Here is a 12,927-nt window from a genome sequence, read left to right as displayed (position 1 = left end):
GATAACAGCAACAAAAATGCAAATGCCATGTCTCCATGTGGCTCGCAGAAGCAACGGCACATCCCCAATCCGGCTTCTATGTGTAGGGAAAGACAGGAGGCTCGACACACTGCCCATGCCCCGAATACTGGCCCTGCAGCTCCCATTGGCTGGAAACCATGGCCAATAGGAGCTGCACGGGCATCGTCTGCAGACGAGCAGTGCACAGAGCCTCCTACCTGCATCTCCTTTCTATGCCCCACCCGTGAGCTCCCTTCCACTCTCTGTACCCTTTATCCCAGCCCAGAGCACCCTCCTGTACCCAAATTCCTCATCCCCAACCCCACCACAGAGCTCACATTTCCCAGCCCTCATGCTCTCCCACACCCCAACTCCAATTTTGTGAGCATTCATGGCCCTCCATACAATTTCTATACCCTGATGTGGCCCTTGAGCCAAAAAGTTTGCCCATCCCTTGTCTAAGGCCACCAAATGTTCGCAGTTACATGTCCAATGATGCCAGCCTCCATCACTCACTGGTTAAATCTTCAAACAAGCCCCTGTCTCCCATTCTGACCCCACACTCAGGAGGAGCTCCCTGTAAACAACAGCAAAACGACCTCCTCATCCCAGGGGCTCTTTGACTCTTTACTTATTCCCATGTCCCAGCAGGCTTGCCATCTCCTTCGCTGCTGCAATGTACCAGTTCCATGGTAAGCTTTGCTAGGTGCAGGCTGTGAACCCACAGTGTTAATCTTAGGTAAATTTTGTGAGTCAGGCCTGGCCTGTTTGATAATACCTGCCAGTGACTTTGCAGCACAGCCATAATCACTGTCTTTTCAGTTACGGTGACCTCTTCACGCACCTCAATGCTCTCGAGTGGAATATCCCTATGTCATTCAGGCCTCAGATCCATAACAGGCTGTCTTACAATTCTCTGCACAGAATATCATCTTGACAATGGCTTCACTATTGTGATGCACTTTTAACCTGTTTATATGCACAGTCCGAGATGCATCCTTACGGTGGGGTCCACATACATTGCGGGTAACAGCGTGACCCCCTCCCTACCACATCAGAAGGCCCCTCCCATCAGTTTTGCAATTTGTACTTTCCAGGAGGAGTAACACCAGCAACAGATCCCCTGCGTCAAATGATCGCTCACAAGGAGAGGTGAACCCCATTTATCCCATCGAATTGGGGACCAGGGCCGGATTGGTCAACCAAAATGTTGGATAATCAGATGACTGGGAAAGTGCCAAGCTGCATCGCCATCTACTGACCATAGGAGGGATTGCTCACTTCTGTACCTGTGTGCACTGGTTGTTGGGTTAACACAGAGAACCGGATAATGGAGGGTCAGGTAAGCAGAGTTCTACTGTATTGTCATCATCCCATTCTTTCCGAGCTGCTTGGCTTCTAGGGAGGCTTTCCTTCACTATTCCAATTATGGATTTAGGGAAACTTAATTTAGGCTCCTCCCTGCGAAAGGGAAAGGAAAAGTGAAATGCTTCAGTAACAGCAAACTTATCAGAATAAATGGTTCCATTTTATATTTCAAAAGGACATTTGGCTTCATGTTGATTTTATTTTGGATGAGATTGTGCCTTTCATGTTTTGTGGCACACAAGCAGACAAGTTAGAGAAAATATAAAATACTCTTGCTGGATGTTCGCAATGTCTCGCTAATTTGTTTCTTAGGAGCCAGAACAACAACATGGAAGAACCCAAAAACCCGAGGGAGAGACTGTAGGCTACTACCTATAACGGAGAGGCACAACTCACTCAGGACCTGCTGACTGACTGCTGCTATGCCCCGATTGTGTGCTGCCCTACCGAGCTCCCTAGCATGCAAGCACGCCCAGGAACCCTGCCCAACATTTAAAGTCACAGTATTCAATTTTAACACAACCACAAATACACCAGAGCATCAACATTTTCTGTTTTATAAGGTCTTTCCTTTTTTGAAGCCCTTGTTTCTAAACATGCCATGTGGGATTTGAATCAAATTTCAGCGACTAATTACCATGTGGGTGGAATCATCATTAATGTGTATTCTGGGTATTTATGTTGTTGGCTTCTTTAGGAAATTTGTGAAAACAGGAGCAGTGGGAAAGCCTGTCTTCTCCCCCCCCCCCCCAAAACACATACACACCACACATTTGCTGCCCACTAGTGCTGCTTGAGCAGTAGCCTTGTGACATCAGAGATAACCCACCACTCAGCACTCCCTCCCTCCCGTTCATTTTCTTACTTGGGAAGAATGACTAGCACCCTGGCTGCCATGCCAAGGGGGCAACCTGTTGTCAAAGGTAGCTGATATTACCAGAACATTGCCACAGACAGGAAGTTTGTAATGAAACAGGGCCAGATCTGGGTAACCAGGACAGCCCCTGCTGTGCTCAGTGGGGTTTGTTCTGCCATACGGTGCAGTGTTCCTTTGCAAAGGGCAGGTGTTTGCTACTTTCCTCAGTAAGGCCTAGGTGAATACAAGATGCAAAATTCCAGCTCTTTTTCTTGGATATTGTTTCTCTGCTTCTTGCACATTCAGGGTTATAGCTGAGAACTTTCACTGACCCTGAAGTTGCATAAAATGAGTTTTGTTTTAATACAGTTTAATTTCATTACTTTTAATACTCTGATCAGCACAGCATTGAGTGGTAAAAGTGGGATTTTTCACAAAGATAACAATGGCAATAAAATATAGACTGAACCAACACATGAGTAAGAGCTTCATTGTTTAAACAGCTTGTAGAGGTGTGAACTCACCCCCACAGCATCTCCTGCTGATGACTTCTGGGAATTAGCTCATTCCAGCTCCGGAGCACCCTTTGCAGGCCAGTGATCTGCCTGGCCCCCGTGCCCCTCCCTGGACCCGGTGCCCCTTTAGCTGAGGTTGGCATTAACCCCTTTCTCTCAGGGGCTCCCCTCCCCAGGGAACCCTCCACCTTCTATCCCCACCTTGCCTCAGTATATGGCTACTGCCAATCATCGTCTAGCCCCAGGCCCTAGGGCAGGCTGCAGTATCAGCCACTCATCACTGGCAAGGAGGGTTTGGACCTGCTGCCTCTGCCTACCCCTGGGCTGCCCTCTGCAACCCCCAGTACCTGCTGGCCTTCTACTAGGCCGCAGCCTGGGGCTTTCCAGGCTGGAGCTCGCCAGCTCCTCTACCTTTCCCCAGACCTGCTCCACTCAGGTACCCTGTCTCTAGCCCCCTGCAGCCAGGCCCTTCTCCCTCTACAAACAGAGAGAGAGAGAGAGAGAGAGACTTATCCTTCCAGCTTCCCTGGCTTGCTTATAAGGCCCTGTTGCTCAGTTTGGGGCTTGGCCCCAGCTGCAGCCACTTCCCCCAATCAGCCAGGGTTTTACCTTGCCCAGCCCCAGCCCTCTGCAGGGCTTTTCCAACAACTTCCAGGCTGGAGCGAGTGGTCACTCTGTTACACAGCACAGAGATAAAAGATTTTCTTTCTATTAAAAAAAACAAAAAGGAAAGTAAACAAAAACCCTTCATTTAACGTTACTCATGTTTGCTTTAATCAACAACATCATTAGGAGATACAAAGTCAAGGTTTTAAACAGGATGGAAAGGTTACAAAGTGAGTATTCTCCGGTTAGCAAATGTCCAAAGAAGTGTTGCCCTAGCACCCTCAATTCAGTCCTCTTGCACGTTTGCAGGATGATGCAGACTTTAATGACATGATCCCATAGTATTTTTTTTCCAGCGGACCCCTGCCTGATTCAGCGCACATTGTTTTCTGCTCTGGTGCTGGATATTGAAGGAGTCTGTTGCCTGTAGGATCCTTGCCTCATTTACTGCAGAGTTAACGTTTAGGAAATTTGTGAAAACAGGAGCAGTGGGAAAACCTCCCCCCGGCCCCCCGCTTTCCAAAACACACATCTGCTGCCCACTGGTGTTGCCTGAGCAGTAGCATTGTGACATCAGAGAGAACCCACCACTGGGTTGCTCGATGCTCATTCTGATATTTCCTAACTTGAGAGTGCTTCACTTTGCAGTGCTTCACTTTAGTCCTCTGTGCATTTCCTAATGTTTAAAGCTTGCTTGACTGATGAGAACAGTCTTCATGACAAAGGGCTTGGTTATTTTTGTGTGTGTGTGATGTCTCCATTATTTATTTGGTCAATATCACTAGTGTGCGCTTTACAAGACAGAAAAAGTAAGGACTCTCCCTGATGCAAAGCCCCTATGATCTAACGAAGGCTGACACATACATCTTCTGCTTTCTTTGTAAGAACAAGGACGTTCTGTCTTTCTTTCAATGAATAGTCATTTCTTTTATTATGATTAAAGAAAGGGTGGTGGGTTGGGGAACTTGTGGGGTGAGGATGTTCTATGCAGAAGTTTCCATTGTTTGGCACATGCAGCTGACCTGAAGTGCAGCGCAGTGCTAGGTTTTGGGTAGCAAGCACTCTGAAAAGGCTCTTTGCCATTGTGAGAACTCTGATTCAGTCTTCTCTTCATGCTGATCATCTATCGTGGACTTTAACCTTAGTCTCATCTCAAGCTCTTTCCACCTGTCAAATGCTCTCTGGTGATTTGCTGCCTTGTCATGGCATGCCACATTTCTAGCCAGATTTTTCCAGTCCTTTGTTCCTGTAGAACGCAATGTGGCTGGAACATTAAACTGGAAGAGTTTGCAACAAAAACAGTATGCAGCATTCTGGGTTTGTGAGTATCTAAGCCATGGCCTCTCCACTTTGTCACCATTGAGGATTTCACACCACGAATGGGTTGGATGGAAACTTCTGTTTTCATTGTCTTTGGGGAACATGAAGTTTTTCACTTGCTGTGGCCCATGCAGTACAAGGAAGTCCTTCAGGCTACAGCTCAAATGGTTCCACAATCCTGGATCATCTAGACTTAAGGAACTAAACTCAGCAGCAGCTGTTTCTTGCACCTCCACCACACTCTTCTCTGATCTACACTTTTCTTCAGGAATGTGCATGGTTACATCCATTTGAGATGGAGATATGGATGCTGCAGTAGCTGCCAGGTCACCTACACTCTGGAAGATCAGACATCTCCTCACCACTCACATCCTCACTGGGGCCGGAAGGCTCAGCATGAACAATTGTGTCTCTATCTCAGGAGAGCTCCTTCCTGCTTAGACAACAAGCTTCCTTTGCTTTCTTTCTTTTTCTGAATGCTGCCCCAGAGGGGCGTTTTCTTCTTTCACTCATGACTGCTGTCCTGTGCCAGCTAGAGTGGCTCTCAGCACTCCGTTGAAGTGGAGAAATAAGTAGGCTGGTAGCAGGGCTTGAGTGAGGGAAGATATCAGTGTCTTAAGGGCCTACTCAGCTCCTACTACTTCAGTTGACTGCCTGTTCTCCTCAAACAGGTTCAAGGAAGCATCAGGAAGCAGGAAGCTCCCTGACAAGCTGGTGTTATTCAGTCCAAACTCCTGGGGGTGCTCGAGAGGTACATAAGAGGCTCCTCCTCCTCTCTCTCCCTGCAGCTCCCTGTTATTCCTTCTCACCTTTTCTCCTGCCTGCCCGTGATGTCTCTTGTGCCCCCCTTCCTGCAGCACAGCACTCCACCATCTCTGTGTGTCTCGAGCAGAGAGAAAACATATGCACCAGCACCAGACACAATTTTCTACACTCTGGGTTCTACTTGCATCCTCCCACAGTGTGGCACCTGAGGCAGCCGCCTCAGTTCGCCTTATGGGAAGGCCGGCCCTGTGCTGTGAGCACGGAGAACCTAACTCCCATTGAGGTCAGCCAGGGAGGCTGGATGTGTACATTGCAGGATATAGACTGTGAGGGCAGCATAATCCACTGAAAAAAACGCGACTTGCTAATTGCAACCCAGGCTCTCACTGTGTGGCTCTTTGTCCTGCCTCTGTTGGCTAGAACCTGAGCAGAGCTTTCTGAGATAGCTGCTGCTGCTGTGGCCAGCCATCGAAGCGCGTTTCCCATCGTCTCTCTTCTGGCTGTGGATGTTTGACTGCAGCAGCCCCGCAGAGGACCCAGCCTCGCTCTCTAACGTCCATTCTCCCCCTGCTTGCATTGCACTTCATGGACCATTGAGTAGCCTCATGAAAATATCCCAGTTGTGGACACAGGCACCAGCAACCGATTCCCCAACCTAAAGTCCCCTTTGCAATCCGGGGAAACAGCTTGGGTTGTCTGGAATGCAGACTTTGGCCCATGATGACTGCAGACACTGCCCCTGCTGCACGGCGACTCCTGGGACACCTCTAGCCCATCAGCACTCGGCTCTCCCGCATTCTGCTGAGCGGCTGAGATCGAGGGGGAACAGAAACCCTTTGTTAGAGACGGAAAATCTCCTCCCAGGAACACTCTGTCAATGGCTGCCAGAGGCCGGCCCTGTGAAACCCCAAATGTGCAGCCCCTCGGATTCCAACAGGGGAGATCTCAGCTCATTCTCTTGTCACCAGTGGGTGCAGTCTCAGACCGGGGAAATGTAGAGGTGGGGGTTACCAATTGTCCCTTCTACAGCGCCCATAATGGGATGAGGTTTGGCCTTGTGATGTGAGGCCCGAGTCTGAGAATCAGGGCTCCTGGATTCTGAGACTCTGGAATGGGGTGTGATCTAGTGGGTGGAGCTGGATTTGTTGACAGTGAGTGAGAGGGGCTTGTGCTGAAGGACTCTGGGTCAATCCCCACCAGTTCCTGTGATGTCTACATGTGGCCATGATTTTACTTACCTCTCAATGTAGGTTATTTAGCCCATTCCCAGACAGGTGTTACATCTACTACTGGCCATCCCTGAGATGTAGGTCCTTCATCCACACAAGGACATGGCACATCAAGGTCAATCCAGCAGCTCCCATCCGGTCTTCACCTCCGCAATGGACGGCGAGCTCCAACCTGACCAGAGAAAGACAGAGTGGTGTTCTTCAGGGGAATCTGCTGGTGCTCCTGCATCCCCTGCTCCGCCTGACACCCCCATATGCTAAGCGTTTTCCAAAGATACCACTAATCTCAGATAAACAAAGCAGCTGAGATGAGGTCAGTGTGGATGGATTTCCTGAGCAGACTGGTTCTAATGGAAGAACAGATTTCTCCCCTGCTCTAGGGAGATTCCCATAGGAAAAGTCTCGGATAGTGGGAGCAATGCAAACCTTCAGCCCCTTGAATGGCAGGAAATCAGGAATCGGGGAGTTAAGGGGTGTCTCTGTCCTGCTGGAGGGAGCAGATCTGGAGAGCAGGAAGAGCACTAGTGACATTATAGGAAAGATGGTGACTTCTACCTGTGAAGGTGGCTGAAGCTTCTGGCAGACACCAGAGTCCCGGATCCTTACACCTCCTTTGGGGATCCTTTTCCTAGGAATAAAATAAGGACACCACACAGAGAATGACATTTGAATCCCAGGTCTGGGATCCAGGGAAAAGGGATGATCTCAGCCAGGTTACGTAATAGGAACCTGATTTTTGCCCGAAAGAGCCACAATTACCCAGATAAGGTTTTCTTCATTTGCTTTCAGGTTATTTACTCACAGTATTCATTTGTTTGCTTTCCCGGGTCTCCACTCTCTGCAGCTGTTCATTGGTTTTAGCAACCGTTTTTCAGTTTTTGCTTCTGTTTTCTCTTCTTACAGGGTAGCATCTGCTCAGCACTTAAAAAAAAAAATCAATTCAAACCAAAATCCTGATCCTACATTGCAGAGGAAGGTTTCTGAGAATTTGGCTGCAGAACTTTAGTGTCTGCATATTTCAGTCCCTATTATTTATTCAGGTGCAGGTCTGATGCAATCTGCACTCCCAAGAATGCCCATATGACACACGGGGTCCCTTAGAATACCTGTTAAAAGAGAAGAAGAGAGTAGATTAAAAGGTGGGGAAATCAACCAATGCATCAGCACTTCTCTGCGTCATTGAAGCACCAGGCATGGGAGCGAAACAGGTTACAAATCCCCGTGGTTCTTTCCCACTAGACAGACGTCCAAAAAGAAAAAGGCCTTCAGCCAATTATTTCCTTACACTCTGAAGGGGTGAAATTCAGCCCTGTGCAGACAGCCAGGGCAAGGTCTGTGCATCACAGTGGGGTTAAGTGGCACTTCACTGCACAGGCGCTGGGAGACTTCAGTGGCACAGTTTTCCTCCTGGATTGGAACAGCCAGCTGGAATCCTGTGAGGTACAGAGCAGAGAGAGGTTAGCGCCACAACATTCACCTCAGAGGCTGAGCTTTTGGCATGTTCCCATCTGAGGAAGAGGATTTTGGACAGCCCCAGGTCAGAGCTTTCAGTCACTTCAACCAGTGATTCTCTGGCACTGTTGATCTAAAGCAGCTGAACTTTTCAGGCCTTGCCCCCATCTCCGACCCCCCTCGCACCTCGCATTGCCCTCTAACAGCCCTGTCCCGTCTCTCAATCCCTGCCAAGCCCAAAATACAGAGCCTAGCCCACACTCCTCCTCTCTTAGACCCTCTCCTCACACGATCCTCCCCTACCTTTGACAGACTGATCCCTGTGCCCTTTACCCAGCTCCTGGAGAAATCATGGCTCCTCAGGACAACCGGGGAGTGGGTGGTTCCAACCTCTGTGTGGGCTGCATGGTTTTCCGTCTAAGCATCACTGAGAGCCAGCACGTCTCGATTTCACAGGATGAGTGACGTCTAGGAAGCGCTGCATTTCTTGAGAACTTCCAACTTTGCCCCATTTATGAATGGCTTCCACTGCCTTATTTGGATCAATCGTAACATCTTCTGGGGAGAGGATGTACCCCAAAAACTCTGTGGAGAGTTGGCTGGAGGTTCAGCTTTTCCAATTCTGTGTTGACAGCATGCTGCCAAAACCTCTCCAGGTTCGGATGTGCTGTGTGTGCTGCTCTGGGTTCTCCAAAAAGAGACGTATATCACCTGACTAGATGACAATGTCCCCAAATACATCACTGATGAAGTGTTTCAAGGTCAGGGGACCGTTAGTTAGCTCAAATAGCATATCAGACCGTTAAAATGTCCATAGTGTGTTTTGATATCTGGCTTCCATTTGTCCCTTGCCCAAACGAGTGTTAGATTGGAAATCCTTGCAGATGAAGTTTGATGAAAACCTTTGCAGATTTCCTGTGAGCCAACAATTGTGGAATTCACAGCAGAGGGTAATGGTTCCAAATGATCACTTTGTTCAGGAGCTGATTGTCTAAAGAGAGGCGTAGCAGAGTTCCACATTTCTTCTTCCGAAAAAGGGCCTGCTCTTAGGACCGGTTTTCATGACTGTACGCAGAGAGATCCACTAATTCTGGTCCCAACAATGCATAAATATAGGGAAAAGCAACTTTCAATCAAGGTGGTAGGTCAATAGGGCAGTCATAGTCCCGGTCCAGAGGTAATGAGTCCACATTTCTTTCTAAGGTATCCATGTAATCTTGGTATTTATCAGGAACACCACCATCAATCAAACCCTAACCCCTCCCCTTGACCCTCCCAAACCCTACCCGCTGACCCTTTAGTCCCTCTCATCTGTCACCGGAAGTCCTGCCCCATGGAGGGTTTTAATTCTGGGGTAAAGGCAGCCACATGACTGGAAGCAAGGTGTGTCACGTGACCCCTCTAAAAACTCCTCCCATAACTCTCTACCAATCAGGCTGGGTTTCATCCCAGAAGGACCACCCTGAGAGGAGATTTGACCAATCAGGGTGAGTTCTGAGGTGGGGTGACTCGTCCAGAAGTGGGTCGTGTGACCCCTCTAAGAACTCCACCCACCGCCATATACCAATTAGGATGCGTTTTGACCCAATAGGACTGCCCTAAGAGGAGATTTTGACCAATCAGGGAGAATTCCGGGGCAGAGTGACCCATCCAGAAGTGGGCCATATGACCCCACTAAGAACTCTTCCCAAGGCCCTCTGCCAATCAGAGTGCAGCACCATTACCCCATAAGTCCCAGCACCGGACAGACGAGACCATCTCTTACCAAGGACACATGTTTTAGAAATCGTGAAAAGGCTGCTGGAAAGAAACATGGACTCCTTCGCCACCCTTGTGAGAATTTTGGACTTCGTTTTAGCCCCGAGGGTCTTTGACCATCCGTGGAGAAAGCACTACATCAGCGACAGTCCCGAGGAGGAGGAGGGAGTGACCGAGGGGAGCCCTTCGGCCCAGCCATTGATTAACCCAAAACCCAACTGCTTGTGAGACACCCCAATGAGCATGGTGGCCTCTCTTTGTCCACTCCCTTAGAGGTGGAGTGCGATTGAGGCTTGGGGGAGTCACCGGTGGACAAGGTGAACAGAAAAGATATCACCCAGGTAAATGAATAAGAAGCAATCGCTTCTTAATGGGTAAGGAACTGGGGGTTGTATAAATCTAGAAACAAGCAGTGGGGTGCTTACACTGTTTCTGTTCTGAAAATCTCTCAACAGCTCGACAATGCCTTTCTAGATAGCCCGGAAGCCCTGGACAGCATTGCATCAAGCAGGGAAGATGAACCGGACCCACCTTGGTTTTGCTCAACGCCAATACAAATTGTTGAAGAGGACTTTGAGGATGATGACCATAAGGTGTTTCGGAGGAGGTTTGGCATAGAACTAACTGAGCCAGTGCCATGTCGTGAGCGTAAAAAAGTCATGCGGACTATTGTACATGTTGCTGTTTATGCTGCCCTTAAGTACTGCCTTAGGGAAAAGCTTTGTGAAGATTGCGAGGGCCGTGTCATAGATGCGCCAGGCCAACAGCTCCATGACTGGGTGTCTTGGACTTCAGTGGATATCAACTGCAAGCTCCGGGGCCTATGTGCTGAGCTGGGTTTGGAAAGCTGATTAAACACCCATATTGCCAGAGGTTATGCTGTGCAATGTCTGTGCCTAAGCCAGGAACATTTAGCGCAAGGGGGAACCTTGTTCAATGCTGTGCAATTGAGTGGAGCCCCTGACCGTGTTTTAAAGAAAATAACCTGCTTACAGCTGGAGTGGAAAAATTGCAGGCACCTTCTGGTTTGGTTATTTTCTTTAAAACACAGTAAGGGTCTCCACTCACTTGCACAGCATTTCTCCAGTTATGGCAATCATGTGAACAAGGACGTGTGTATCACTAATTGTGGGTTTTTTGCTATAAAACCTGTTGAAAAATCTCTATTCAGGGAGATGCCAGTTCACTGGTCCCCTCACCCCCGCATGCTCGTAATAAAGGGGCCTCGGGCGATTCTGATCCAAACACTATGCGGGGTTGTTTTTCCAAGACACGGCGTGATATTGGCCGCCTAGTCCGCACAAAAAGTTACAGATCTCTACTTAAGGAAAAGACGATTTGTAAGAATTCTAAAAGGTTTCAGCTAGAGAATGGTGAAGGGACAAACACACGATAAGAAAACTTGGTACCTGTAAACTAAAACAAAATTATCGAAAAGGGCCTTGTGACTATCTGTGTTTCTGTTTGAAAGCCTTTGTCCCTTAAGTGAGCTGAAAGTTTTAATGAAGCATCTTGGTTTGTTTTCAAGGAGATGTATGTCTTTTAAATAAAAAATAACTTGTTTGTGAGAACCTAGCTCTTGGGGGTTGTGTGCGTAAAAGTGACCCATTTGCAGCAAAAAGCTAAAATGTATGTTGTGGGAGGGAGAAAAAATTCTAAAAAATGTGCTTACAGTAAAACAAAGAGGTTGTTTGAGTGCAATAGAGTTGACTTATCCTGTTGAACTGAGTGGGTTTAACCACACTCCCCCCTCACTGAATAGCCAGGATGCCTGCGATTACTTACCCTTGTTGCCATAGGGTTAAATTTGATGGGGGTGGATGGTGAGTTCTGATTAATATGAAATGAAATAAAACCTCAGGAATTCACAGATGCTATTGGACAGTTTCAATATAACACCTGGAGTTGGTGGAACACTATTGGACAGATTAAATATGGCCCTGGAGTTGGTCGAATGCTCTGGGTCATTCTTTCTGAAAAACACCCCCACCCCAAACTTTAAGTATGCAAGAAACGTGTTTTAAAAAAAACCCAAGCCCCAAGACATTCAATGATATCTGCAAAGGGCCCCCCGCTTGGAAATGAGTGCTGTTCAATACTCTAAGAAGGCCCCACAGAAAAAATTATTTTAACTTACAGAAAAAAAGAAAAAAAAGAAAAGCCCTGTTGTGCAGACAACTTGGTTCTCCCACCCCAGATCACCACAGGGTGTGCTATGGGAGGGGTGCCTAAAGTCCTTATGGATCTATTAGTTCAGAGCTGTGGGGATTAAATTAACCTGCTAGCTACTATGGTGAAGTCTGTTTGAAACAATGGGCTAAGATGGTATGAAAACCTCAGGTCTGTTGGAGTCTGTCCTTTTCAACAGAAACTTTCTTGAAAGACTGCTGGACGGCAGACAGAGGTAAGGCTTGCTGGCTTGAACTCTGAAACTATACATTGTATAATGCCACTCTTTGCCCAGGCTGTCTTAGGAAAATAATGGTGCCTATCTTCATTGCAGTGTGATCTGATTAGCATGAAACCTGTAACTTTAAGCTGCAGTTCACCACCAGGCCAAGGTAAAAGCCATTTTAACTATAGTTGTGCTTAATACTCTTTTAAAAACTTTAGGTATTACACAGTTTGTATAGGGATTTGGTGGTAATAGTAACTAACATTTTCGCTTGTTCTTTAACCTGAAGGCCCCAACATACATTGGGGGGAACAGAACAAGCATGTGCCTGCGACACATGATCCCATAGTGAAAGGAAACTTTTTTGCAACTGACTTTTAAATGCATGGGGGAGCGGGGGAGTTATTGAAAAGTATATGGAGGCAAACTTGGTTTGATGTGTTTCTAAAGCTGCTGATTTGTGTGAGAGAGGGGTCTGGGCAAGGCATAGGTGTAGGGTTTAAAAGTACTTGCTTTGTTTCAAACCAACAGGGTTTTTTTCCTGTGAAAAATGTCGTCTCTATTGAGCTCCCTGTGCTTGCAGGGTTATATTATCCAAGCAGGGAATGGGAGAGCTGTGGGATAAATTAAATTAATCGGGCCCCTTTGACCACCTCACCTGCA

The 12,927-nt window shown here is 47.7% G+C and overlaps 1 long non-coding RNA gene across 1 annotated transcript; it reads right to left on the bottom strand.

Moving 5' to 3' along the window:
- Window positions 1–1,099: 1,099 nt before the first annotated feature.
- LOC127051741 (uncharacterized) lies at window positions 1,100–8,291 on the bottom strand. The gene is made up of 5 exons (XR_007774584.1): window positions 7,945–8,291; window positions 7,462–7,765; window positions 7,215–7,287; window positions 6,669–6,831; window positions 1,100–1,461 (listed from the first exon to the last, which is right to left on the bottom strand). It is a non-coding gene; the product is annotated as an uncharacterized LOC127051741 (long non-coding RNA).
- Between the last annotated feature and the right edge of the window lie 4,636 nt (window positions 8,292–12,927).

Source organism: Gopherus flavomarginatus, chromosome 5 (genome assembly GCF_025201925.1).
Source record: "Gopherus flavomarginatus isolate rGopFla2 chromosome 5, rGopFla2.mat.asm, whole genome shotgun sequence".
Taxonomy (NCBI): Eukaryota; Metazoa; Chordata; order Testudines; family Testudinidae; genus Gopherus; species Gopherus flavomarginatus.
Note: the sequence above shows the minus strand (reverse complement) of the source record. Positions and strands in the feature narration are given on the sequence as shown.